Source organism: Musca autumnalis, unplaced genomic scaffold (genome assembly GCF_047663935.1).
Source record: "Musca autumnalis isolate F117 unplaced genomic scaffold, ASM4766393v1 scaffold_1, whole genome shotgun sequence".
NCBI lineage: Eukaryota > Metazoa > Arthropoda > Insecta > Diptera > Muscidae > Musca > Musca autumnalis.
The window spans coordinates 279,717,252-279,742,147 of record NW_027411644.1 but is presented as its reverse complement, the minus strand read 5'-3'; the positions used below and the strand labels follow the sequence as shown (position 1 = coordinate 279,742,147).

The window sequence follows — 24,896 nt, the reverse complement described above, 5'->3', positions numbered from 1 at the left end:
AAATGTTTAATTGTGGGGCAGGTAACCGATGGAAAAAATATTATTATTACCAAAGTTTTGGTTAAATCATTTTGGTTTGTGCCGGCAAGAATTTTTAGAGCTTTTCGGTCTTTAGCTGTTGACGTGCGTGAAAAAATTCTGATTGATCCGAGGCATGGTCTTAAACTGCAGTTGTGTTAACATTTTTGAAATTATGTATTAAGGAATATTACGATGTACACAGTTTGGACCAAATCGGTTATTCCCTTCCAAGTTTATCATGCGCAGCATTTTATCGAAACATTTTGTACTTTTGTGGGGAAGGTGTCTGAATTACGAGGTCCAAAGTTTGCCCCAAATTGGTTGATCCCTTCGAATGAATCGACACCAAATTGACTAAAACAGAATTCGTCCAAACAAATTTGGGGCCTTAAGCCATTGTTCAAAGTGTATATACCCTCGTTAGCCTTAAGTCTGAGGATATAAAAAATCTATTGTATAATACAAAATTAATTTTTGCGACAAAATTAAGTTGTTAACTTTTATGCCGTACAAATAAAGGAAAAATAGCCCTACTAAGAAACATTTTTATTTTAAAACATTTTCTCGCCTGTTTATATTTTTTCGACAGATGTTTGTTAATGTTGGTGACGGCAATATACATAAATTACAGTGGTCATTCGGACACAACATTCGCAATTTGAATTTTCACATCATTGAACACGACAGCGACAATGTTTTTTAATTGGCAATCACAGGCATCATTTCAACAACAAGGACAAGGCACAATTTACAATGTGATGCGGTGGTGCCGCGGTGGCGGCGGTATCGGTGGTCAACACGGAGATGTTGTTGTCCTCCACTTACTTGGAGATTATAACCATGGCCATGATTATGCATGGACACGTGTTGAGAAGGAAATGAAAACAAAAAAAGCAGAGGAGTAAGAAGAAAAAGTCTGAGTTACGCAGTAAGTCAAGCCAGTGTATAAAAGCCGTAGTGTAGATGCCAGTGTTCAAAGGAATTTCTCATTAATCAAGAGTAGAGGAAGCCGATAAAGAAGTAAAAGATGCGAATGGACAAAATGTAGTACATTGCGGCATTAACAAAACAACAATAAAAGCAGCAGCAACAACAACAACCAAAGGAATAATGCGTTATTTTTTGTATGCGAAAAAACACACACACTCACAAAACCTTTAAAAACACAGGATAATGTTAATACTCAACCTACTGCGGCGGCTGCTGCTGCTATTTCTTCTTCTTTAGTCCTTTAATGTGCCTGGGTTTGTGCAGTTTCTTGTTTTGGTTCATGCACCAAAAGGAATATTATTCATCAACATTTCAGGCGATAAAAAGAAACTCATTATCCAAAAGCACAAGGAAGTAAGCAATGAAGGACAAACAGCAGCTTCATCAGCAGCAGCAGCAGCAACAGAAGAGCCTTTAACTTTATCAGCAACAACTTCATCAACATTATAAAATCTCTGCGGCATGTTTTCCCTCAATTTTCTTTGGTTTGCAATTTGCTTTGCTGGGCTTTCTTTCTTTCCTCACCCAGGGAAAGACTCTTGGCTGGTCCAGACAGCCAGTGCCAGCCTTGTTGCTGCCGCTGCTACTGAAGTTATTTTGTGGATTTGTTAAACACGGCCAGCAGTATAAAATAAAAGTAAAGTGAAAAAACTTAAACATAAATATACAAACACAAACACACATACAAATACATTTATATTATAAAGAAAACGAGATAACAGTAACGTTGAAAAAAAGTTAATGATTACGGCGATGCTGTTAATATTAAGCTTTTACAGTGTTAATGTAGACAATGTTATGGCTTGTAGTTTGAGATTGTTAGTTAAACAAACTGAGGTTCTAAACTTCAGAATGGTGATATTTGTTAAGGTTATAGGAACACATGTAAGTAATAGTGGAGTCGACCTTGTGATACTCTACGCCAAACTTTCTTGTAGTAAAAAACTGAATTTATTTTTATACCCTACACCACTATGTGGGGAGGGTATTATAAGTTGGTTTTGGCCAAAAAGTTTGTAACGCATCGAAATAATGGTCGTAGACCCATACTTATATATACCAAAATGAATGTCTCGACGAGCTGAGTCGACCTGGCTATGTGTGTCCGTCCGTCAGTCTGTCCGTCCGTCAGTCCGTCCGTCCGTCTGTCCATCTAAACCTTGTAATCACGCTACAGGTCGCAATTTTAATCGGATCATCACGAAATTTCGGATGTTGATGGGGGTCCCGGAGGGGAAGAAGCCTATTGATTTTGGTGATGGTCGGATAATATTTAGGGGTAGGAATGGGCAAAAAACGTATGTGGATAAAAATACGACGTTTTCTTCCAAAGCGAATATCTCAGCTTTTGTATGGGGTATACCAAAAGTACAACCTGACAATGAAAGTAGAAAATATCACCTCTCTAGTGATGTAAAGTAGGTTCTCGTAGGTGATCAAACAACGAAGATATAACAATAGTCGCAAATAAAACCCAAAATTTCAGTTTTGCGATTTTAATTATAATGACGAATATCACAGCTTTGGATGGGGACTTTCCAAAAGCAAAGCCTGTCTATGAAAGTAGAAGATTCCATTTTTACAATGATGCAAACTAGGTCGGCGTATGTGACCAAATAACGGAGATATCGCAATAGTCGGTAATACATCCCATTTATCCATTTTTTTGGAAATCACGCTACAGGTCGCAATTTTGATCGGATAGTCACGAAATTATGAGGGTTAATGGGGGTCTCACAGATGAAAAAGCCTATTGATTTTGGTGATGGTCGCATAATATATAGGCGTCGTAATTTGCAAAAAACTTATTTGGATTATTATTCCAAAGCGAATATCTCAGCTTCTGTATGGGGTATACCACCAGCAAAACCTGACAATGAAAGTAGAAAATATCACCCTTCTAATAATGTAAAATAGGTTCCCGTAGATGATCAAACAAACAAGATATCACAATAGTCGCAAATAAAACCCAACTTTAAATTTTTGCGATTTTAATAATAATGACGGATATCACACCTTTGGTTGGGGACCATCTAAAAGCAAAGCCTGACTGAGAAAGTAGAAAATCCCACCTTTTAAATTATGCAAAGTAGGTTGGCGTAGGTGGTAAAATAATAGAGATATCGCAATAGTCGGTAATACATCCCTTTTTTTCCACTTTTTGTGCAATCACACTACAGGTCGGAATTTTGATCGGATCATCACGAAATTTTCTCACAGAGATAGAAGCATATTGATGTTGGTGATGTCGATAGTAGTCAAATATAAATAAATATTATTTATTTTGGTTCAGTTCGTATCTCCCTAAAACAAATGTTTTCGAGTGAAAAGATAATGCACAAAGGTATAGCCGACTATAGCCTTTTCTCACTTGTTTTCATATAAAAAAATCAGTCGGCTTTGCTGACACATAGATACCCTCAGCCTATCACTGTACAAATAGAAAAGGTCAAGGACCTTGTGAAAAAAGAGCTGACTTTATCTATTCCAAATAAATGAAGAAACTTAAATAGCCTCAGCTTATGACTGTACAAATAGAAAAGGTCAATAATAGCGCTGAAACAACAGGTGAGCAAAGACTATAGTCGAGTTTCTATGTGATACCCTAATTCTCTGTGCATAGGCTTTTCACGGGTAGACATTTCTTTTTTGGTTTTTATGCCCTCAGCTTTTAGGCTAAATGAGGTAAATATACTTTGGTTTGAACTTAAACTCCAAGTATGTTTGGACGAAATCAGTTTTAAACAATTTGGAGTAAAGTTAGCACTGTCCTCCAGTATGACTGGTGCGCACAACAACTGTCGAACGAAGCAACCGATCAGGTCTGGCATTCGTAATATTTTGCCCACATTTAGTTTAAGTTCGAAGATGGGCCATATCGGTTCACTCCCTCCGTTACCTCCCCCACAAAAGTTTAAAAATAATCGCTTAAATGGTGGGCACAATAACTCTCACGGTGCTCTTGAACCAAATTTAAATGGAAGGTGCTTACACCTGAGAAGTTTTTGCGGATTCTCAAACTACAATGTTCAAAGATGAGAAAAATCAAAAAAAAAAAAAAAAAAAAAATCGCCGGAGCGCTTTTTAAATAAATCGCGATTCAAGTTGACATTTTTAAGGGTTTTTTAGGTTTTCACGATTTTGCTTGGAAACCGCAATTCCTATCAAAATGGGACTAAAGAAAATGTTGTAGCTATGAAAATTCTTTACAAGATTGACTTTTATGTTATCTTTGTAGTTTTTACAATTTTTGAGATATAAAAGTACAAATTAGGACAATGGGTTTACTTTTATCGCCTCCTTATAAAACAATGTCAAGACTGCAATTTCCCAACATAAATTTATATATCTCAAAAATGGTACAACCTAGGAAAAAGCTACGAAGCCAATCTTGTACAGAATTTTCACTGCTACATTTTCTTCAGTCCCATTTCGATAGGACTTGCGGTTTCTAATCATAATCGTAAAAAAACCTAGAAAAAACCTAAAAATGTGAATTTTGATCGCGATTTATTAAAAAATCCATCCAGCGATTTTTTCTTGTTTTTGGATTTTTCTCATCTATAAACATTGTTGTTTCAGAATCCGCAGAAACATCCCTGGTGTAAGCATAGGACTTGCTGTTTCTAAGCAAAATCGTGAAAACCTAAAAAACCCTTAAAAATGTAAACTTGAATCGCGGTTTATTTAAAAAAAAGCTCCGGCGATTTTATTTTTGTTTTTTTTTTATTTTTTCATCTACAAACATTGTAGTTTCAGAATCCGCAAAAACTACCCAGGTGTAAGCACCTTCCATTTAAATTTAGTTCAAGAGTACCGTGCTCTCGAAGGAAGTAATTAAATTGGTCATAACTTTGCATATGGTAATATTACTTTCAGGCATAGATCTGGTTCGAATATGGACTATATCGGACCACTCCATAGGGTACCTTTCACACAAAATTAGGAAAAAGTGAAGTTCAAGAGCTCCTCTCGGATAGTTTTGACATTTTTCTGCAGATTATCCTTGCGACACTCTTTACGACGAAGTCCATACTTCCTGAGGTAATGATATAAAAGCTCCAAGAAAGCTTGACGACACCAACAAAAATGGTAAGTCCGCAAGATAACTGTAGCAGGGAGTTTCTGACTGTTCCAAACTTTCCACATCGTATTATTTTATCTAGTCATGTATCAGGTTGGTGTATGGAATATATCGGTCCACTCCTCCGGGTACCTCCCACACAAAATTTGGAAAAAGTGCAGCGTAACAGCTTATCTCGGATCGTTTTGAATTTTTTTCCAAAAAGTTCTTCTTACAGACCATGTTACGACGGCGCAGTTCAGGCAAGTCTATACTTCCAAAATCTCCAACCAACCAACCCTTGAGGGAAAAACCGATTAGGTCCAAACGTTGTACATCGTATTATTTCTTAAATTTTTGGCAACATGAAACGGTAAAGTTTTTTCAGGGCAAATCCATACTTCCTGAGAAATTGACCCAAAAACAAATATAGATATCAGTGTTGTGTTTACTTCTTTTCTTTAGATCAGAGACTGAGGGTATATCTCTGTCGGCACTGCTGACTGATACTTTCTTGCTTGTTATCTTCCTTGCTTTACCACCTACGCCACCTACTGTGAATGATTGGATAGACTAAAAACCTTGACTTTTTCTCCGAAGAAGTTTTTTTACCCATTCCGACCCCTGAATTTGATCAGACAATCACCAAAATCAATAGAATATTTCCTCTCCAGGACCCCATCAACCCTCAAAATTTCGTGACATGTAGCGTGATTTCAAGGTTTAGATGGACATTCCAACGTGTGGACCGATTCACATAGACAAATCGACTCAGCCCGTCGAGACATTCAATTATTTCGATGTGTTACAATCTTTTGAATCAAAGCCAACTTATACTCCATAATTAAACCCCACTTAGTGGTGTAGGGTATAACAATGAGGAAGTTTATGCGGAATCAACAGCCAAGGAAGAGATAATTTTAACAATTGATAAATTTAAAAAAATTGTAAATCTGCCAGACGTGGACTTTCCAATGAAAAAAATATAACATTATATCGCTGTAAACAGGACCCAAAGTTTGGATTCAAGTGCTCCGTTTAAGAGATAATGCGCGTACCATTTTAGCGAATATTTTTGCAGTTTGTGGGGAAGGTAACGAAAGGAGTGGATCGATAAGTAACATATTCGGACTTTATTTAAGATTCGCAGAAATATGAAGATAAACAATGTGTGGACCATCGCAGTGTCCGGTTTGAGAATTGTCGTGGGCACCAGCCACCACACATGGTGTTTTTACGGCTTTCGGTACATTTTCTCTGGACGTACTGAATATCCTGTCTCAAAAAAAAAAAAAAAAAAAACTATTCCGGAGGTGGTCTTAATCTAAACATTTCCGATGTTTTGTGTTAGTGGTACCTGAAGAAGTGGACCGACATAGCTCATATTCGAACCTTATATGTATATGGTAGAAATATTACGATGTGCAAAGTATGGACCAAATCGTGTACTCCCTTCGAGAATTATAGTGCGCACCATTTGAGCGAAAAGTTTGGAACTTTTGTGGGGGAGGTACCGGAGGGATTGGATCTATCTATGATCCATCTTGGAGCTCGGTCTAAGTTTTGACACAATTTTACGAATTGGACCAAATCGGTTGATCCGTTCGAGAGTTATCGTGCGATTCAGCCAATCAGATGCACTTGGCAAAATCGGCACTAAATTGTCCGAAACGGATTTCTTGTTAAACCATATTTTCGATTAAACACATCATTGACGTAGAGAATGAAAGATACCTTAACATGACAAAGCCCAGGACTGACTGACCTCCCCGTGGTGTCACCTGGGGAACTGTATTTAGCATCCCTTAAAGGTATTGAGCTAACATGTCACGGCGCACTGGTATGTAGACCCGTCTTGCACGCAGAAGGTCGTGGGTTCTATTCCCCGGCCAGGCAACATCAAATGTTCAACGGTGGTAAAACAACCCTCAGTAATTGAGTATGTATTTCACTCGTGTAAAACTTCTCTACAAGTGGTGTCTTCAGACACGCCGTTCGGACTCGTCGATATACAGTAGGTCCCATATCATTGAACTAATATAAATTGGGACGCACTTGTTGATATGAGAGATGTCTCCCTTGTCCTGGATGTTTGTGGAACAATTACACTGTGACACAAAATGGAACTCAAAGTATGGGGGGTGGAATATTTCTTCTGGATATGAAAGCACCTGGGGAGTATACAAAGAGTCCAAAAGGAAATTTTCGCCATAGGTCAAGTTTATGAGATATCGCGCTATGAAGTCTTTGATTTTTTCCCTATAATACTAGGGAAAATAGCTATATTTCTCTGTTTGGCGTTGTTGTAGCTTCATTTTAAGATTACACGTTTTTAGTCAAATCGATTGGCGAATATTTTTGTCGAAAATTTTAACTCAATGCTTTTCATGTCCTTTTCTTCATTTATTTCTTGAACCGTATTGAAAGTACTACAAGATGAGATTTTTCAACATCCAAATATTCTACAACAAGTAACAAAGTATCAGTCGGCTTTGCCGACAAAGATATACCCTCAGCCTTTGTGAATTGAAACTTTCATCTTAGTACAGATCGAATGTATTTAGGGTCTTTTTATATTTTAATTTTTTTTTAGGAGATTCAAAGTTTTTACCAAGTAAATTGCCCCGTTCAATATCATACATACCATTTTATTGAGATTTTTAATTAATGGGGAGAATTACCGCATGTTGTAGACCGGTATTGCCCAATATATAAACGGAGACCAAATTTTGGACGAAATCAGTTGATCAGTTCTAGAGTTATCGTGCTGTCCTGCTACTACATATTGTGCCATAGGGCTTTTTTACACCTTTCGGACTGTTTCCTCAAGAAGTATGGACTTGCCCCCTCAAGAAGTATGAACTTGATTGAAGCAGCGAATTCAAGTTGCTCAAACAAAAATCAAAGTGATTCGTGAGCAGGTCTTAAAGTGAACTTATCCGAAATTTTGTGTGGAAGGTACCCGAAGGAGTGGACAAATATAGTCCATATTCGAACTCGATCTATATCTGGTAAATATATTAGGATATGTAAAGTATGGACAAAATCTGTCACTGCCTTTAAGAGTTATCGTGCGCACAATTTTTCCGAACCTTTTTGATCTTTTGTGGGGGAGGTACGTGAAGGAGTACACCGATGTGGCTTATCTTCGAACTTAAACAATGTTTGGACAAAATATTACGAAAGCCAAATTTTAGACCGAACCGGTTGATCTGTTCGAGAGTTATTTTGCGGTTCTACCACTACACACGGTGTCATAGGGGTTTTTTTCCAACATTCAGCCTATTTTCTCGGGAAGTATGGACTTGCCCCTGATGAAACTTGCACCGTCGTATGGGGGGTAGTGAATACAAGTTGCTACAACAAAAATCAAAGCGATGAGAGAGCAGGTCCTAAACTGAACTTTTCCGAAATTTTGTGTGGGAGGTACCCGAAAGAGTGACCAGATTGAGTCCGTTTTGCAACCTCATCTAAGTCTGGAAGAAATATCAAGATGTGCAAAGTACAGCCCAGATCGGTTACTCCCTCCAAGAGTTATCGTGCGCACAAATTTTCCGAATATTTTCAAACATTTGTAGGGGAGGTGCCGGAAGGAGTGGACCAATATAACCTATCTTCGAACTTAAATTAAGTTTGGATAAAATATTGCGAAAGCCAAATTTTGGATCAAATCGGTTCATTCGTTCGAGAGTTATCGTGCGCACCAGCCAGACAGACAGACGGACGGACATTGCTAGATTGACTCCAAATTGTCTGAAACACACATCGTCCCAACATACTTGGGGTCTAAAACCATTATTTCGATGAGGCACATTTTGGCCGTTTACACCTGGGACGTTTTTGTGGATTCTAAAACAGCAATGTTTATAGATGAGTAAAATCCAAAAGAAAAAATCGCTGGATGGATTTTTAAATAAATCGCGTCAAAATTCACATTTTAGGGTTTCAGGATTTTCTTGGAAACGGCAAGTCCTGTCGAAGTGGGACTAAAGAAAATTTTGTAGCAGCTTCTCTATAAGTGGGATCGTTAGACACGCAGCACAGTATAACTAAATTTAATATTTTGGGACAAACATGATTTCACAAAATTTTCCAATAATTTTACGTGAATTACGGCAAATAAGTTAGGTGGGAGAGAGAATGCATTTTTTGTTGGTCGTACTTTTTTTAGGCAATAAGGGTTTTCTGTCCTGTTACTTCTTATAAAAAAAATGTTACCCATTGTGGGGAGGGTATTATAAGTCAGTTTTGGCTCAAATGTTTGTAATAATGGTAATAGATCCACCAAAAATTAATGTATCGACGCTGAGCTGATCTGGCTTTGCGTATCCTTCTGTCCATATTCAACTTGTAATCATGCTATTAGTCGCAAATTTGATCGAATTGTCACGAAATTTTAAGGGGTTGGGGGTCCAAAGGGGAAGAAGCCTGTTGATTTTGGTGATGGTTTGGAATAGGTAAAAAACTTTTGTGGGGGAAAGTAGTCAATTTGAAAGATATTCAAAAAGCAAGAGCCGTCAATGTAAGAAGATATTATCACTTTTACAATGGTGCAAAGTAGGTTGACGTAGCCTGGCGGAGATATAGCAGCAGTCTCTAATACATCCCAATTTTCCATCAAAAGTGACCAATATCACTGGAGCTCAAGGTACGAATTTTCTACCTTTTCCTTTAATAGCAAGAGACAGCCATAACTAATTTCAAAGTTCAATTGGCACAAAATTCGTGCTAAAAAGTACGTTAGCAGTATTATACGTAATTCGAATTATATTTACCTGGGATTCGTATTATTTCAGTTGTAATTCGAATATTTCGATATGAAATTTGAATATTCTTCAATTGAATGTGTAAACTACAAATGAAAAAAAATCAAATCAAATATTTAATTCGAAATTAATTTGTAATTCTCAAATTCCAAGTGAAATGTTTTGAATTATAACGGAAATTATTCAAATTACATGTGCAAATGGAGAACATCTTAAATTTCAACGTTGAACAAATTAAATGAATATCTGCCAGATTTCACTTCGTAACTAATTTCCAGCAATTATATTTTTTCTAATTTGTTTCATATTCTCTTTTAGACTAGAAATTCGCTTTGATGACAAAACTTTTTCTTCGCGTATTGTTTGGCTTAATTAAAATTTATTTCTCAAATTTCATGGAAATTAGAACAAAAAGAAGAAAAAATACGGCAGTGAAATATTAACTGTTGACAAATTTTCCAAGTTTTTTTGTTCTTTTGAATCTAATGTTTTTCCTGGCTCAGCGTACCTACTAAGGGTATTCAAATGTAATGGGCCAAAGTTAAGAAAACGTATTTATTAAAGCAAAGCCAATGAACCTGCTGGCATTGCGTTTTGAAATCACAACACAGGCACAGCACAAACGTAGCAGCGAACGGTAATATCAACCACAGGCTCACCCCTACACAAAGAAAGAAAAAATATATAAAAAACAAAAAGATAACAGAAAAGCATCTGAATCTGCTCATCTTTTCACAAACACACTCACACATTTCCCTCAAACAAACAGATGAACAAACAACCAACCAACCATCCTTGATTCAGTCAGTGACAACACAAAACTGAAACAACTTCACTGACATAGCCACTGACTGCCGCCGTTTGGATTCTTTTTTCTTTAGCTCATCCCATCTTAACACTGCACAATGCCGCGCTTTATGATTTTTGTGTTTGTTATTAACAAAAAAAGTGGATTTCAGCAGAAAAAAACCAAAGCCAAGTAAAAGGGGAGAAGGGAGGTGATTGCACAACAACCAAAAAAAGATATATTAAAAAATGTAAACGTTTTTCTTTTTGCCGGATGGGTACTACGTCGAGCACAAAGAATATGTTAAATGTTTTTTAATTAAAATCCAACCCTCGTTTTCTTATATCATATCTCGTTTGGCTGTATGTGTCCTTGCACCGCACTCCTCTCTCTGTGGACTGTTTCTTGTGTAAGTGTTACACTCTCAGTGCTCATAGTAATAATAATGCGTCTTTATACCGTTATTCCAGTAGTTTCAGGCTAACAACGAAACAAAAAAAGAAGCTGGCTTTAAATTTATCATCGTTTTGGGTGAAATTTACAGAAACGTAATCATAATCTCGGCACTCTCTGACAGTTATAAGAAGATGCATAAATACATATAATTAAAACAATATGGTGTTGCCGTATTGGGAATTTCATGGTAGATATGGAGCTAAAATACCAAAACTCAATCAAATCAACCTATGTTTAATGACTATTGACCTATTGTCAATGATTATTGATTAATAGTCAATCACTATTGACTTATAGTCAATGATTATTGATTTATAGTCGATGGCTATTGACTTATAGTCAATGATTATTTTTTTATAGTCAATGATTATTGACCTATAGTCAATCACTATTGACTTATAGTCAATGACTATTGACTTATAGTCAATGACTATTGACTTATAGTCAATCAGTATTGACTTATAGTCAATGACTACTGACTTATAGTCAATGACTATTTACTTATAGTTTATGATTATTGATTTATAGTCAATGACTTTTGACCTATGACTATTGCATTTGGCCTATGAGTATTGACTTATTGTCAATTATTATTGACCTTTGATCATTGACTATTGCTTACTTACTTACTTAGTTGGCCCATTACAGAACATTTGTTTCATAGACCGAACTAAGAAAAGATCTCCATTCCTCTCTGTTTTTCGCTTGACTTTTTGGAATACCGCGCCTTTCCATTTCTTCATCCACTTGTGCTCCATCGAAGCTTAGGCCTGCCGATTCTGCGTGCACCGCCATGTGGCGTATGAATAACGCCTTTTTAGCGGGTTCATCATCGCTCATTCTCATGATATGGCCTAGCCAACGCAATCGTTGCATCTCGATACGTTTAACTATATTCATGTCTTTGTATAGCTTATATAGCTCGTGGTTCATACGCCGTCGATATTCACCGTCAACGCAAATCGGCCCGTAGATCTTTCGAAGAATTTTCCTCTCAAACACACCAAGCACTGCCTTATCTGCTTGCGCAAGTACCCATGCTTCGGAGCCATACATTAGCACGGGTAGTATCAGCGTTTTGTATAGTGTTATTTTTGTTTGACGAGATGTGGCTTTGTTTTTAAATTGCTTACTTAGACCATAGTAGCATCTGTTGGCCAATACAATTCTTCTTCTTATTTCACAACTGATGTTGTTTGTTGTGTTTATGGCAGTGCCGAGGTAGACGAAGTCTTTAACTACCTCAAAATTGTAGGTACCAACTTCCACAGTTGGTCCGAGCTCTATGGACGCTTTGCGCGTCGACACCATCAATTTTGTCTTTTCGCCGTTTACCGCCAGACCCACTTTCGCAGATTCTGCTTCGACTTTCCTAAAGGTATCAGTTACTTCCTTTACTGATCGTCCCATGATGTCTATGTCATCAGCATAGGCAAGTTACATGTGGCTATTGGTGTAAATTGTGCCATTTCTTTTGACATTTGCATCTCGTATTACCTTTTCCAGCAAAATGTTGAATAGGTCACAAGAAAGGCTGTCTCCTTGTCTGAAACCTCTTTTGGTACAAAATTCTTCGGAGAGGTTCTTTCCAATTTTAACTGAGGACCTAGTATCAGTTAAAGTCATCTTACAAAGCCGGATGAGCTTTGCGGGGATACCAAATTCAGACATTGCGTGGAATACCTTTGATCGGAGGGGACTGTCGAATGCTGCTTTATAATCGACAAAAAGGTGAAATATGTCGATCTGCATCTCTTGGGTCTTCTCTAGGATTTGCCGCAGGGTAAATATCTGGTCAATGGTGGACTTGCCAGGTCTAAAGCCACATTGATATGGTCCAATTATTTCGTTGACCATTGGCTTTAGTCGTTCGCACAATATCCCTGACACGATCTTGTAGGAAATAGGGAGTAGACTTATGCCCCTATAGTTAGAGCATACAGTCTTATCTCCCTTCTTGTGGACGGGGCACAGGATACTCAGGTTCCAATCGTCGGGTACTCGTTCTTCCTGCCAGATGGTGCTAACTAGCTGATGAATACACCTTATCAGCGTGTCGCCTCCGGTTTTGAACAGCTCGGCTGGTAAGCCATCGGCTCCTGCTGCCTTATTATTCTTCAGCCGATTTATTGCTGTCTTTACCTCATCTTGACTGGGCGGTATACATTCAATACCATCTTCTGGGATTGGGATTGTGGTATCTTCGTCGTCTTCGCTGCTATTGGATACCAACAGATTTGAAATATGTTCTTTCCATATCCTGAGTACACTATCTGTATCAGTTACCAAATTACCTTGCTGGTCTCTACAGGAGGATGTGCCTGTACCAAAGCCATCAGTTTGATGCTTGACTCTTTGGTAGAATTTTCGGACTTCATTCTGGCTCCTGTACATCTCGATTTTTTCACACTCCCGCTTTTCCATCTCTCTCTTTTTCCTGCGGAAAATACGTTTCTCCTCTCTCCTTTTCTCCCTGTATCTCTCTCGTGCGCGTTGCTACGTATTGTAAAGTAGCCTTATATGCCGCATTTTTCTCTTCGTTTGCAGCACGACACTCCTCATCATACCATGGATTCCTTGGTGGAGGTCTCTGGTATCCAAGTATGGATTTTGCGGCTGTTTGCATGGAGTGGGCAATGCTTTGCCATTGCGCTGATATGTTATCGGGATTAGGAGTGCTTTGATTAAGCAATTGGGCTAGTTGAGTGGAATATGCTGTGGCTATCTGTTGTGATTGCAGCTTACCGATGTCTAACTTTCGTGTTGTGTCTGTTCGTACTTTGTTTGCTACGTTTAAGCGGGTGCGTACCTTTGCTGCAACAAGGTAGTGGTCCGAATCAATGTTTGCGCCTCGGAACGATCGTACATCCAACACGCTCGATGAATGTCTTCCATCTATCAAAACATGATCAATTTGGTTTCTTGTTTTCTGATCTGGAGACAGCCAGGTGCCCTTATGAATATCGAGATGATTAAATCTGGTACTGCTAACTACCATGTTTTTTGCAGCTGCAAAGTCTATCAGCCTCATACCATTGTCAGATGTTTCACTGTGGAGACTGAATTTCCCGACTGTTGGGCCAAAGATATTCTCCTTTCCAATTTTGGCATTAAAATCGCCTAGAATGATTTTAATGTCATGGGCAGGGCAACGGTCATATGTTTCTTCTAAGCGCTCGTAAAATATATCTTTGGTCTGTTCGTCCTTTTCTTCAGTGGGAGCATGAGCGCAAATAAAGCTGATGTTGAAGAATTTAGCTTTTATTCGAATTGCAGCAAGTCTTTCATTCACTGGGGTGAAGCTGGATACCTGATGTTTTAGTCTCCGACTAACTACAAATCCACAACCAAACTCATGCTTTACGTCATGGCACCTATAATACAGTCCGTCACCTTTAGGTGTTGTTGTGACGCCTTTCCCAATCCATCGTATTTCCTGCATGGCAGTAATATCGGCCTTGTACTTTTCAAGTACGTCTGCCAATGCGAAGACTGCACCTTCTCTATAAAGAGTGCGAACATTCCAGGTGCAGATTCGCTGATCATGGTCCTTAAAACTTTAGAGGGGTTTGTTTTTCTTTTCTTTCGTTTTTTCATAGTAGGCTGTTTTTTCTAGGGGAGGGTTACTAACCCGACGCCCAAACCCAAGTTTTTAACGTTCTTATGGGTGAACGCGCGGCACATGTTAGCTCACTACCTTTAACGGGTGTTAAAGGCAGTTCCCCAGGTGACACCACGGGGAGGTCAGTGTCCACTTGAGATGAAAGAAGGACCAAGATAAATCCTGGGCCTTCCCATGTTAAAACCGGTCAGGACCGTTGCTTGGTATCTTCCATCCCCTACGTGAATGAGTATTGACTCTTGGTAATTGACTATTGATATTTAGTCATTGACTACTGACCTTTGGTGTATGACTATTGATGGACATAGGGTTAATGAGTACTCACCCACAAGTCAATGACATTTGTGATATTGTCAACGATTATTGACCTATAGTCAATGACTATGGACCTATAGTCAATGACTATGGACCTATAGTCAATGACTATTGATCTATTGCCAATGGCTCTTGGCCCATAATCAATGACTACTGACGCATGGTTAACGAGTATTGACCTATGGTCAATGATTATTGACCTGTGGCGAATGACTATTAATTATTGGCCTGTGGTCATTAGTTTTTGACCTTTCCCTAATGACTATTAATCTGTGGGCAATGACTATTGACTTTTTGAATTAATTACTGACCTTTCGTCAATGACTACATATACGGTCCTAAGGTTAATGGCTATTGACCTTTAGTCAATGACTTAGACCTATTGTAAATAGGTATTGACTTATAGTCAATGTCTATTGACCTACTGCTAATGTGTCGTATTGATGTGTCGTCATGACTATTGACTTATAGTCAATCAGTATTGACTTATAGTCAATCAGTATTGAATTATAGTCAATGACTATTGACTTATAGTCAATGACTATTGACTTATAGTAATGACTATTGACTTATAGTCAATGACTATTGACTTATAGTCAATGACTATTGACTTATAGTCACTGACTATTGACTTATAGTCACTGACTATTGACTTAAAGTCAATGACTATTGACTTATAGCCAATGACTTTTGATAAATAGTCAATCACTATTGATTTATACTCAATCACTATTGACTTATAGTCAATCACTATTGATTGTAGTCAATGACTATTGACTTATAGTCGATGACTATTGACTTATAGTCAATGATTATTGATTTATAGTCAATGACTTTTGACCTATGACTCTTGCATTTAGCCTATGAATATTGACCTATTGTCAATTATTATTGACCTTTGATCAATGACTATTGACCTATGGTTAATGGCTGTTGAACTATGACTTATAGTCAATCACTATTGACTTATAGTCAATGACTATTGACTTATAATCAATCAATATTGACTTATAGTCAATGACTATTGACTTATAGTCAATGACTATTGACTTATAGTCAATGACTATTGACTTATAGTCAATGACTATTGATTAATAGTCAATCAGTATTGACTTATAATCAACGACTATTGACTTATAGTCAATTACTAATGACATATAGTCAATGACTATTGACTTATAGTCAATCACTATTGATTGTAGTCAATGACTATTGACTTATAGTCGATGACTATTGACTTATAGTCGATGACTATTGACTTGTAGTCAATGATTATTGATTTATAGTCAATAACTTTTGACCTATGACTATTGCATTTAGCCTATGAATATTGACCTATTGTCAATTATTATTGACCTATTGTCAATTATTATTGACCTACTGTCAATTATTATTGACCTATTGCCAATTATTATTGACCTTTGATCAATGACTATTGACCTATGGTTAATGACTGTTGAACTATGACTTATAGTCAATCACTATTGGCTTATAGTCAATGACTATTGACTTAGAGTCAATCAGTATTGACTTATAGTCAATGACTATTGACTTATAGTCTATATATACTTTTGTCTTATAGTCAACGACAATTGACTTATAGTCAATTACTAATGACTTATTGTCAATGACTATTGACTTAACTATATATATGACTATATACTTATAGTCCATGACTATTGACTTATAGTTAATGATTATTGATTTATAGTCAATGACTTTTGATCTATGACTATTGCATTTGTCTTATGAATATTGACTTATTGTCAATTATTATTGACCTTTGATCATTGACTATTGACCTATGGTTAATGACTGTTGAACTATGATCAATGGCTATTGACCTATGGTTAATTGCCATTGACTTTTGGTGAATGAATATTGGCCCTTGGTCATTGACTATTGGCATTAGGTCAATGACTATTGACCTGTGTTCAATGACTGTTGACCTGTATTTAATGACTGTTGACCTATGGTCTATGGCTATCGACCTATGGTCAATGATTATTGACCTGGGGTCAATGACTACTTATATTTGGTGGATGATTTTTGATCTTTGATCATTAATTATTTACCTTTCCTCAATATCTATTTATTTGCGTGCAATAGCTATTGACTTTTTTTTATTAATTATTGACCTTTCTTTAATGACTGTTGAATTTGGGAAATGACTATTGACCTATGTTCAATGACTTTTGACCTTTGGTCATTAATTATTGACCCTTATTCAATGCCTATTGATCTGTGGCCAATGACTATTGACTTATCAAAGGCTATGGACCTTTCATTAATGACTATTCATATATGATCAATGGCTATTAACCTTTGATCAATGACTATTGACCTAACGTTAACTACAAAGTTGGAATTCAACAACGGTAACGCTGGCCAATAATTAAATGAACAACAATTTAGTAATACACAAACATACATACATATATTTATATTTAAAGTCATCTTGCTTTTTTCCGCACGAAGTAACAGGTTACCTTGTCTCATTTAAATATTATGTTTCTCAATGCGTTTCTGATTTCATTTAAAACGTTTGTTGGTTGTACCAAAGAACAGTGTTAAAATTTCCTGAGAAAGGCAAGAGAAAGACACTGCTCTGCTTCCAGCAATGATTAATTTTCCCACGAAGACTTCAAAGTATTCAAGTCTAACTGAAAAAAACAATACGAAGGCAAAAAATAATTCCGCCATTGTTTAGTTAAGTAATTAAAATGACATTTGAGTGTTTTCGAAACAGATTAAAGTTTTAATGCGCCGCAAACAAAATGAGATATTGTCTTGGGCGGATGTGGCAGCGGTGGTGATGGTCTCAAGCAGCAGCAGCAGCTGTGCAAAGACATTTAAGTCTTAGATGTGGAAACAATTTTGAATACTAAATTTTGTTTATTTGCATTTTTCTTTAAAATGAATGATTAAAATGAAAAGTTATACAGTAGAGAACTGCACAGTGGTTCGACGTGGGAAAGGGTTTTATCTATTTTTATATATTTTAGCTAAACAAATTTTTCAACTTATAAAAAGTTGTTTTGCTCGCATATTTCAACAAACCTGACTACTGTTTTTAGATTTCTTAAGACACTTCTCCAATTTACAGTGAAAAGATAGCAAATAAAATTTTACGATCTTTACAGGACCATTTAGTTATTTTCTGCATTCACTTGCATATAAAAATGTTTTGCGTATATCAATCGACGTTAGATCTCTTTTGTGAGTAGGTCGCAATAGCTTGAAGCTACATTACGCTAACGAAAATGTTTTTTCATTCTAATATGTATATTTACCTTCATAACTTTTCAAACTTACCATTAGAATAAGCCGATGTAATGAATGCCTGTAACGGAAAAAAAAATATTTTGTTTAGTTAAGGCCGAATAATAAATTTAAGCAGATACTACAAGTAAGCAAAGGTTGTACAACAACGGAGCCACTACTAACCCTAGACATAAGTTTATCCAAATTCATTTTAGGAAAGAACTAAAATTACTGTCGAACTTCTCTATAACGTAGCACATGGGGACCGGCGTATTACTATATTATAGAGAAAATTCGTTATAGAGAGATTATTTTGTGTGAAACTGTACATGTGTCGTTAGAACAACTTCGTTATTAAGAAATATTCGTTACAGGGAAGTTCGTTAACGAGAAGTCCGACTGTATTTGGTACCAAATTTAGCATCACAAATTCAGTATCATCATAATTTTTTTTTTTTAGAAATTTGGCTCTAATCGCTTAATATAAATGATACTATATTATAAAATTTTTAGTAATATACAAAAAAATTGAGAATAATTTCATTCCTCCCCACCCCCCTTTGTAGCCTCAGGAAGCCTTTAAACATCCACGTTTAATGGCCTTAGGGAAGCCTTTAAACATCCACGTTCAATGGCCTTTGGGAAACCCTTAAAAATCCACGTTTGATGGCCTTAAGAAAGCCTTAAAAAATCCACGTTAAATGGCCTTAGGGCAACCTTTAAAAATCCACGTTAAATGGCCTTAGGGAAACCTTTAAAAATCCACGCTAAATGGCCTTAGGGAAACCTTTAAAAATCCACGTTTAATGGCCTTAGGGAAGCTTTTAAAATCCACGTTTAATGGCCTTAGGGAAGCTATTAAAAATCCACGTTTAATGGCCTTAAGGAAGCTGTTAAAAATCAACGTTTAATGGCCTTAGGGAAGCCTTTAAAAATTCGTCGTTTGATGGAATTAGGAAGCCTTGAGAAAGTCTACGTTTGATGGAATTAGGAAGCCTTGAGAAAGTCTACGTTTGATGGAATTAGGGAAGCCTTTAAAAATCCACGTTTAAAGCCTTTAAAAATCCATGTTAGATGACCTTAGGGAAGCCTTTAAAATTCCACGTTTAAAGCCTTTAAAAATCCATGTTAGATGACCTTAGGGAAGCCTTTAAAATTCCACGTTTAAAGCCATAAAAATCCAAGTTTAATGACCTTAGGGAAGTCTTTCTAAATTCCACGTTTGGTGGATGTTGAGGAGACTTTAAAAATCCACTTTGATGACCTTTGGGGGGGCTTTACAAATCCACGTTTGATGGCTTTTGGGGAGCCTTTAAAACCTCACATTTGATGGCCTTAGGGAAGCTTTAAAAAATCCACATTTGATGACCTTAGGGAAGTCTTTAAAAATCCAAGCTTAAAGTTTTTAAAAATCCACGTTTAATGGCCTTAGGGAAGCCTTTAAAAATCCACGTTTAATGCCCTTAGGGAAGCCTTTAAAAATCCACGTTTAATGCCCTTAGGGAAGCCTTTAAAAATCCACGTTTAATGGCTTTAAGGAAGCCTTTAAAAATTCACCTTTAATGGCCGTAGGGAATCCTTTAAAAGTCCACGTTTAATGGCCTTAGTTAAGCCTTTAAAAATCCACGTTTAATGGCCTTAGGGAAGCACTTAAAAATCCACGATTAATGGCCTTAGGGAAGCCTTTAAAAATCCACGTTTAATGGCCGTAGTTAAGCCATTAAAAGTCCACGTTTAATGGCCTTAAGGAAGCCTTTAAAAATCCACGTTAAATGGCCTTAGGGAAACATTTAAAAATCCACGTTAAATAGCCTTAGGGAAACCTTTAAAAATCCACGTTAAATGGCCTTAGGGAAACCTTTAAAAATCCACGTTAAATGGCCTTAGGGAAGCTTTTAAAAATCCTCGTTTAATGGCCTTAGGGAAGCTTTTAAAAATCCACGTTAAATGGCCTTAAGGAAGTTTTTAAAAATCCACATTAAATGGCCTTAAGGAAGCCTTTAAAAATCCACGTTTAATGACCTTAGGGAAGCTTTTAAAAATACACGTTTATTGGCCTTAGGGAAGCTTTTAAAAATCCACGTTTAATGGCCTTAGGGAAGCTTTTAAAAATCCACGTTTAATGGCCTTAGAGAATCTTTTAAAAATCCACGTTTAATGGCCTTAGGGAAGCTTTTAAAAATCCACGTTTAATGGTCTTAGAGAATCTTTTAAAAATCCACGTTTAATGGCCTTAGGGAAGCTTTTAAAAATCCACGTTTAATGGCCTTAGATAATCTTTTAAAAATCCACGTTTAATGGCCTTAGATAATCTTTTAAAAATCCACGTTTAATGGCCTTAGGGAAGCTTTTAAAAATCCACGTTTAATGGCCTTAGGGAAGCTTTTAAAAAATCCACGTTTAATGGCCTTAGGGAAGCTTTTAACAATCCACGTTTAATGACCTGAGTTAAGCTTTTAAAAATCCACGTTTTATGGCTTTAGGGAAGCTTTTAAAGATCCACGTTTAATGACCTGAGTTAAGCTTTTAAAAATCCACGTTTAATGGCCTTAATCCACGTTTAATGACTTAAGGAAGCCTTTAAAAACCCACGTTTAAAGCCGTTCAAAATCCGCGTTTTATGACCTTGGGGAAACCTTTAAAAATCCGCGTTTTATGACCTTGGGGAAACCTTTAAAAATCCACGTTTAATGGCCTTAGGGAAGCTTTTAAAAATCCACGTTTAATGGCCTTAGGGAAGCTTTTAAAAATCCACGTTTAATGGCCTTAGGGAAGCTTTTAAAAATCCACGTTAAATGGCCTTAGGGAAGCTTTTAAAAATCCAAGTTTAGTGGCCTTAGGGAAGCTTTTAAAAATCCACGATTAATGGCCTTAGGGAAGTTTTTAAAAATCCACGTGTAATGGCCTTAGAGAAGCTTTTAAAAATCCACGTTTAATGGCCTTAGGGAAGCTTTTAAAAATCCACGTTTAATGGAATTAGGGAAGCCTTTAAAATCCACGTTCCTTTGCCTTAGGGCAGTCCTTAAAAATCCACATTTAATGGCCTTAGGGAAGCCATTAAAAATCCACGTTCAATGGCCTTTTAAAAATCCACGTTTAATGGCCTTAGGGAAAATCTTTAAAAATCCAGGAGTAATGGCCTTAGAAGAGCCTTAAAAAATCCACGTTTAATGGCCTTAGAGAACCCTTAAAATCCACGTGTAATGTCCTTAGGGAACCTTTAAAAACCCACTTTTGACGGCCTTAGGAAAGCCTTTAAAAATCCACATGTGATGGCCTTAGGGAAGTCTTAAAAGTCCATGTTTGGTGGTCTTTGGGATGTCTTAAAAATCCACTTTTGATGTCCTTAGTGAAGCCTTTAAAAATCCACCTTTAATGGCCTTAGGGAAGCCTTTTAAAAATACAGGTTTGATGGATTTAGGAAAACCTTTAAAAATCCATGTTTAATGGTCTTAGAGAACCCTTTAAATATCCACCTTCAATGACCTTAGGGAAGTCTTTTAAAAACCAAGTTTGATGGCCTTAGGGAAGCCTTTAAAAATCCACGTTTGGTGACTTTAGGGAAGCCTTTGATCCTCAACTCCTGTTTTTTTTTGTACATTCATAATTTGACGGTATTTATCTGTGGGCAAAGCCGACTGATTCTTTTTTACTTGCTTCTACACACTTTCTACCTTTCCAAGCTAACCACTTTCTTTGCTTAATATGTCTAAGTCATTCAAATGATCCTCATTCACCTTTCAAGGACTCACCATTTGCACAACAAAGTGATTAATTAAATGCCAAAAGAGTTGAATGAAATCAATGTCATTTAATCTTCAAGGGACTGGCGGCGGCCCATTAGGGAATGCATGGTGGTGGCATTGGGAGAAACGAGCAAAACCCCAAACACAAGCAACTGTAACATCGAAATACCGCACCCGTTGTACACATGAAAGTACAATCACAGTCACACACTGAGAAACACATCTACACAGCACAGAGAAGCGTATCTCTTCATTCATGGTCAAATGATGTCCTCATTATGGTTCCAATTAAGCCACACAAAATGAAATGAAAGATGATTTACTGGCCTCTGGAATAGTAACGCGAAAACCACCAAACGCACTCACAGACATACACTGGCTCTCCCACTACAAAACACACAGACACACACACACCCATACAACATCGTTACTCTTATCATGGCGCAGATTGCGCGCCTTTTTTATTGTTTGTCATCGATTTCGAGGTCATTTTAAAAATACTGTCATCAGATTTGTGTCCTTCGAGAGTTGATGAGGGAACGGAGCTGGCGTTGCATATTTCACACTCCGGAATATGACCATAAACCAAACATTTCACATGGCGATAGTTGCACACACACACCACTACAATACGTTACAAACACACCCATTATGGCGGTGTTAGGTGGTTATCGATAGCTAGCGATAGATGGTTAGCAACATTTCTAGATCTCTGTGTAACAGTGTGTGTGTAGGTGCGTCTGTCTATCTTTTCGTCATTGATAGAGGTTGTGCGTTGTGTTGCTCCGATTATTTCACGGTTGGTGGCATCTATGAATGACTGAAGGAACAAACGACCGAACGAACGTTTGAATTTGAATTGAGAATACCTTGAACACTCCCATAACACACATTGCACGAAATCCAATATTGTCGTCATCACCGTGACTCTAGCCCGCCATATTTTTTCACTATGCTGATGATAGTGTTGCGGTGATATCGTCATTTCCCCCCTGGGTAGTATCCTTGTTGAATATCACAGCAATATAGGAATTTTTTCGTAATAGATATTTGAAAATCTCGCACATATTCAATAACAAGATTGTTACAAAATTGTTGTTTTAGCGGGTCTGAGTGTGTGCGTGTTTAGCCATAAACACATATGCAAAGCAGTGTGGCTAGACCAGACATTATAATAGAGTTAGCATTTGGTCGACACTTTGAATTTTATCCAGCATGAAATGAAAATATTATTCGAAGCATAGCGAATGAGGCAAACATAAGTTTGACAATCAGGAGGGCAAGAGGCTGATATTATGGGACTCTATTAGTCTTGAAAATTGTAACATATAGCAAGTAAAAAAAAAAAATTAAGTTCAAATGTCAAGAAAATCTAGATAAACCCCTCAAAATACAGAAAAACAGTGTATGGGAGCTATACCTAAACATGGACCTACGTTTTGCTATATAAGTTTCGTGACTGCAGGAAACCTCAGTTTTAAAATTATGGGTAGTTCAGTCAAAAAATGTGGCTAAACTCCTCAAAATACCGAAAATCGGGACGTACCGTTATATGGAGGCTATACCTAAACATGGACCTATGTTGACAATTTTGGTGTTTAAATTTCGTGAATGCGGAGAATCTCAAATGTCAGGTTACATGTGGTTCAGTCAAAAAATTTAGCTAAAACCTTCAAAATACCAAAAAAGCTGGAGGTTCTGTTATATGGGGGCTTTACATGGACCTATGTTGAACATTTTTGGTGAAGAATTGTTGTGGACCCTAAGAACCTTAACTGTCAAATTACAGCTGGTTCAGTTAACAATTTTAGCGAAAATCCTCAAAATACCCAAAATCGGTAGGTACCGTTATATGGATGCTATACCAAAACATGGACCGATAAAGCCCATCTTCGAACTTGACCTTCCTATGACAAAAATATATTCGGGTGCAAAAATATAGCGCCCTATCTCAATTTTTGCGGACAGACATGGGTAGATCGACTCAGATTTTTTTCCTGATCAAGAATATATATACTTATGTGGCCTCAAATGATTATTTCGATGCGTTACAAACCAAAATACAAACTTAATATACCCTCCATACTATGGTGGAGGGTATAAGAACAAGTTAAAAAGTGATAAGTTCGGTCGGGCCGATTTTTGAATACCCTCCACCATGAAATATACAACTCTAGGTGGGCTATACCGATACCGGATTGACCCTGAATCTGCCTCGGATTCTTTTGGTCTGTACCTGGACGAAGGAAAAGCCAGGATCAATATGGATGTGAGCAATTTGTCACATTTGCATCCAACACTCTCACACTTCGGTGAGATGTAATAGGTGACGGGAGTGGGTGCATTTCAGTGGTTCTTCTGGACTTGTTTATGTGAGGGACTACGACAAGGACTGTTGTTTTTGAAATTTAATTGCAATGGACTCCGAGGTAATATTGATGTGGATTGATAGTGGATTTCATGAGTCGGAAGAATATCAGAGTCGCGGCGGTGCAGGAAACCAAGCTCAACAGAAACTGCAGCTTTCAGCATTGGGATGGATACAACGTACTAAGGAAGGATGGTATTGGAAGTGGCGGGGGGGATTAGCTATCCACTTGAGCCTGGCTCTAATGACCCGTACATGGAATGTATTGGGGTAGCAGTGACGTGTGGAAGTTCCGAGGTAGAGTTCCTGAACCTATACATCCCGCCGATAAATAGTTGTACTCCAGGTTATAGGACCAACATTAGCCCTCTTTGGGAAGTTCATTACCGTCTGGTTGTGACATTCCTCGAAAAGCTGAGGAGCTGAGCAGATTGATAGCTCTATGTTTTGCACGGTCAATGAGTACGCACCTACCAGAATTAGCCGAGAGTGTCACAG

General features: G+C 37.3%; 1 protein-coding gene across 1 annotated transcript in view; it reads right to left on the bottom strand.

The window, feature by feature from the left end:
• mAChR-B (muscarinic acetylcholine receptor) overlaps positions 1-24,896 on the bottom strand; it is a 267,866-nt gene that overhangs the window by 85,517 nt on the left and 157,453 nt on the right. Inside the window, exon 2 of the mRNA XM_073961291.1 lies at positions 18,336-18,363. The gene's annotated coding sequence lies outside the window, so the exon portion shown is untranslated. The remainder of the gene's footprint in view (positions 1-18,335; positions 18,364-24,896) is intronic.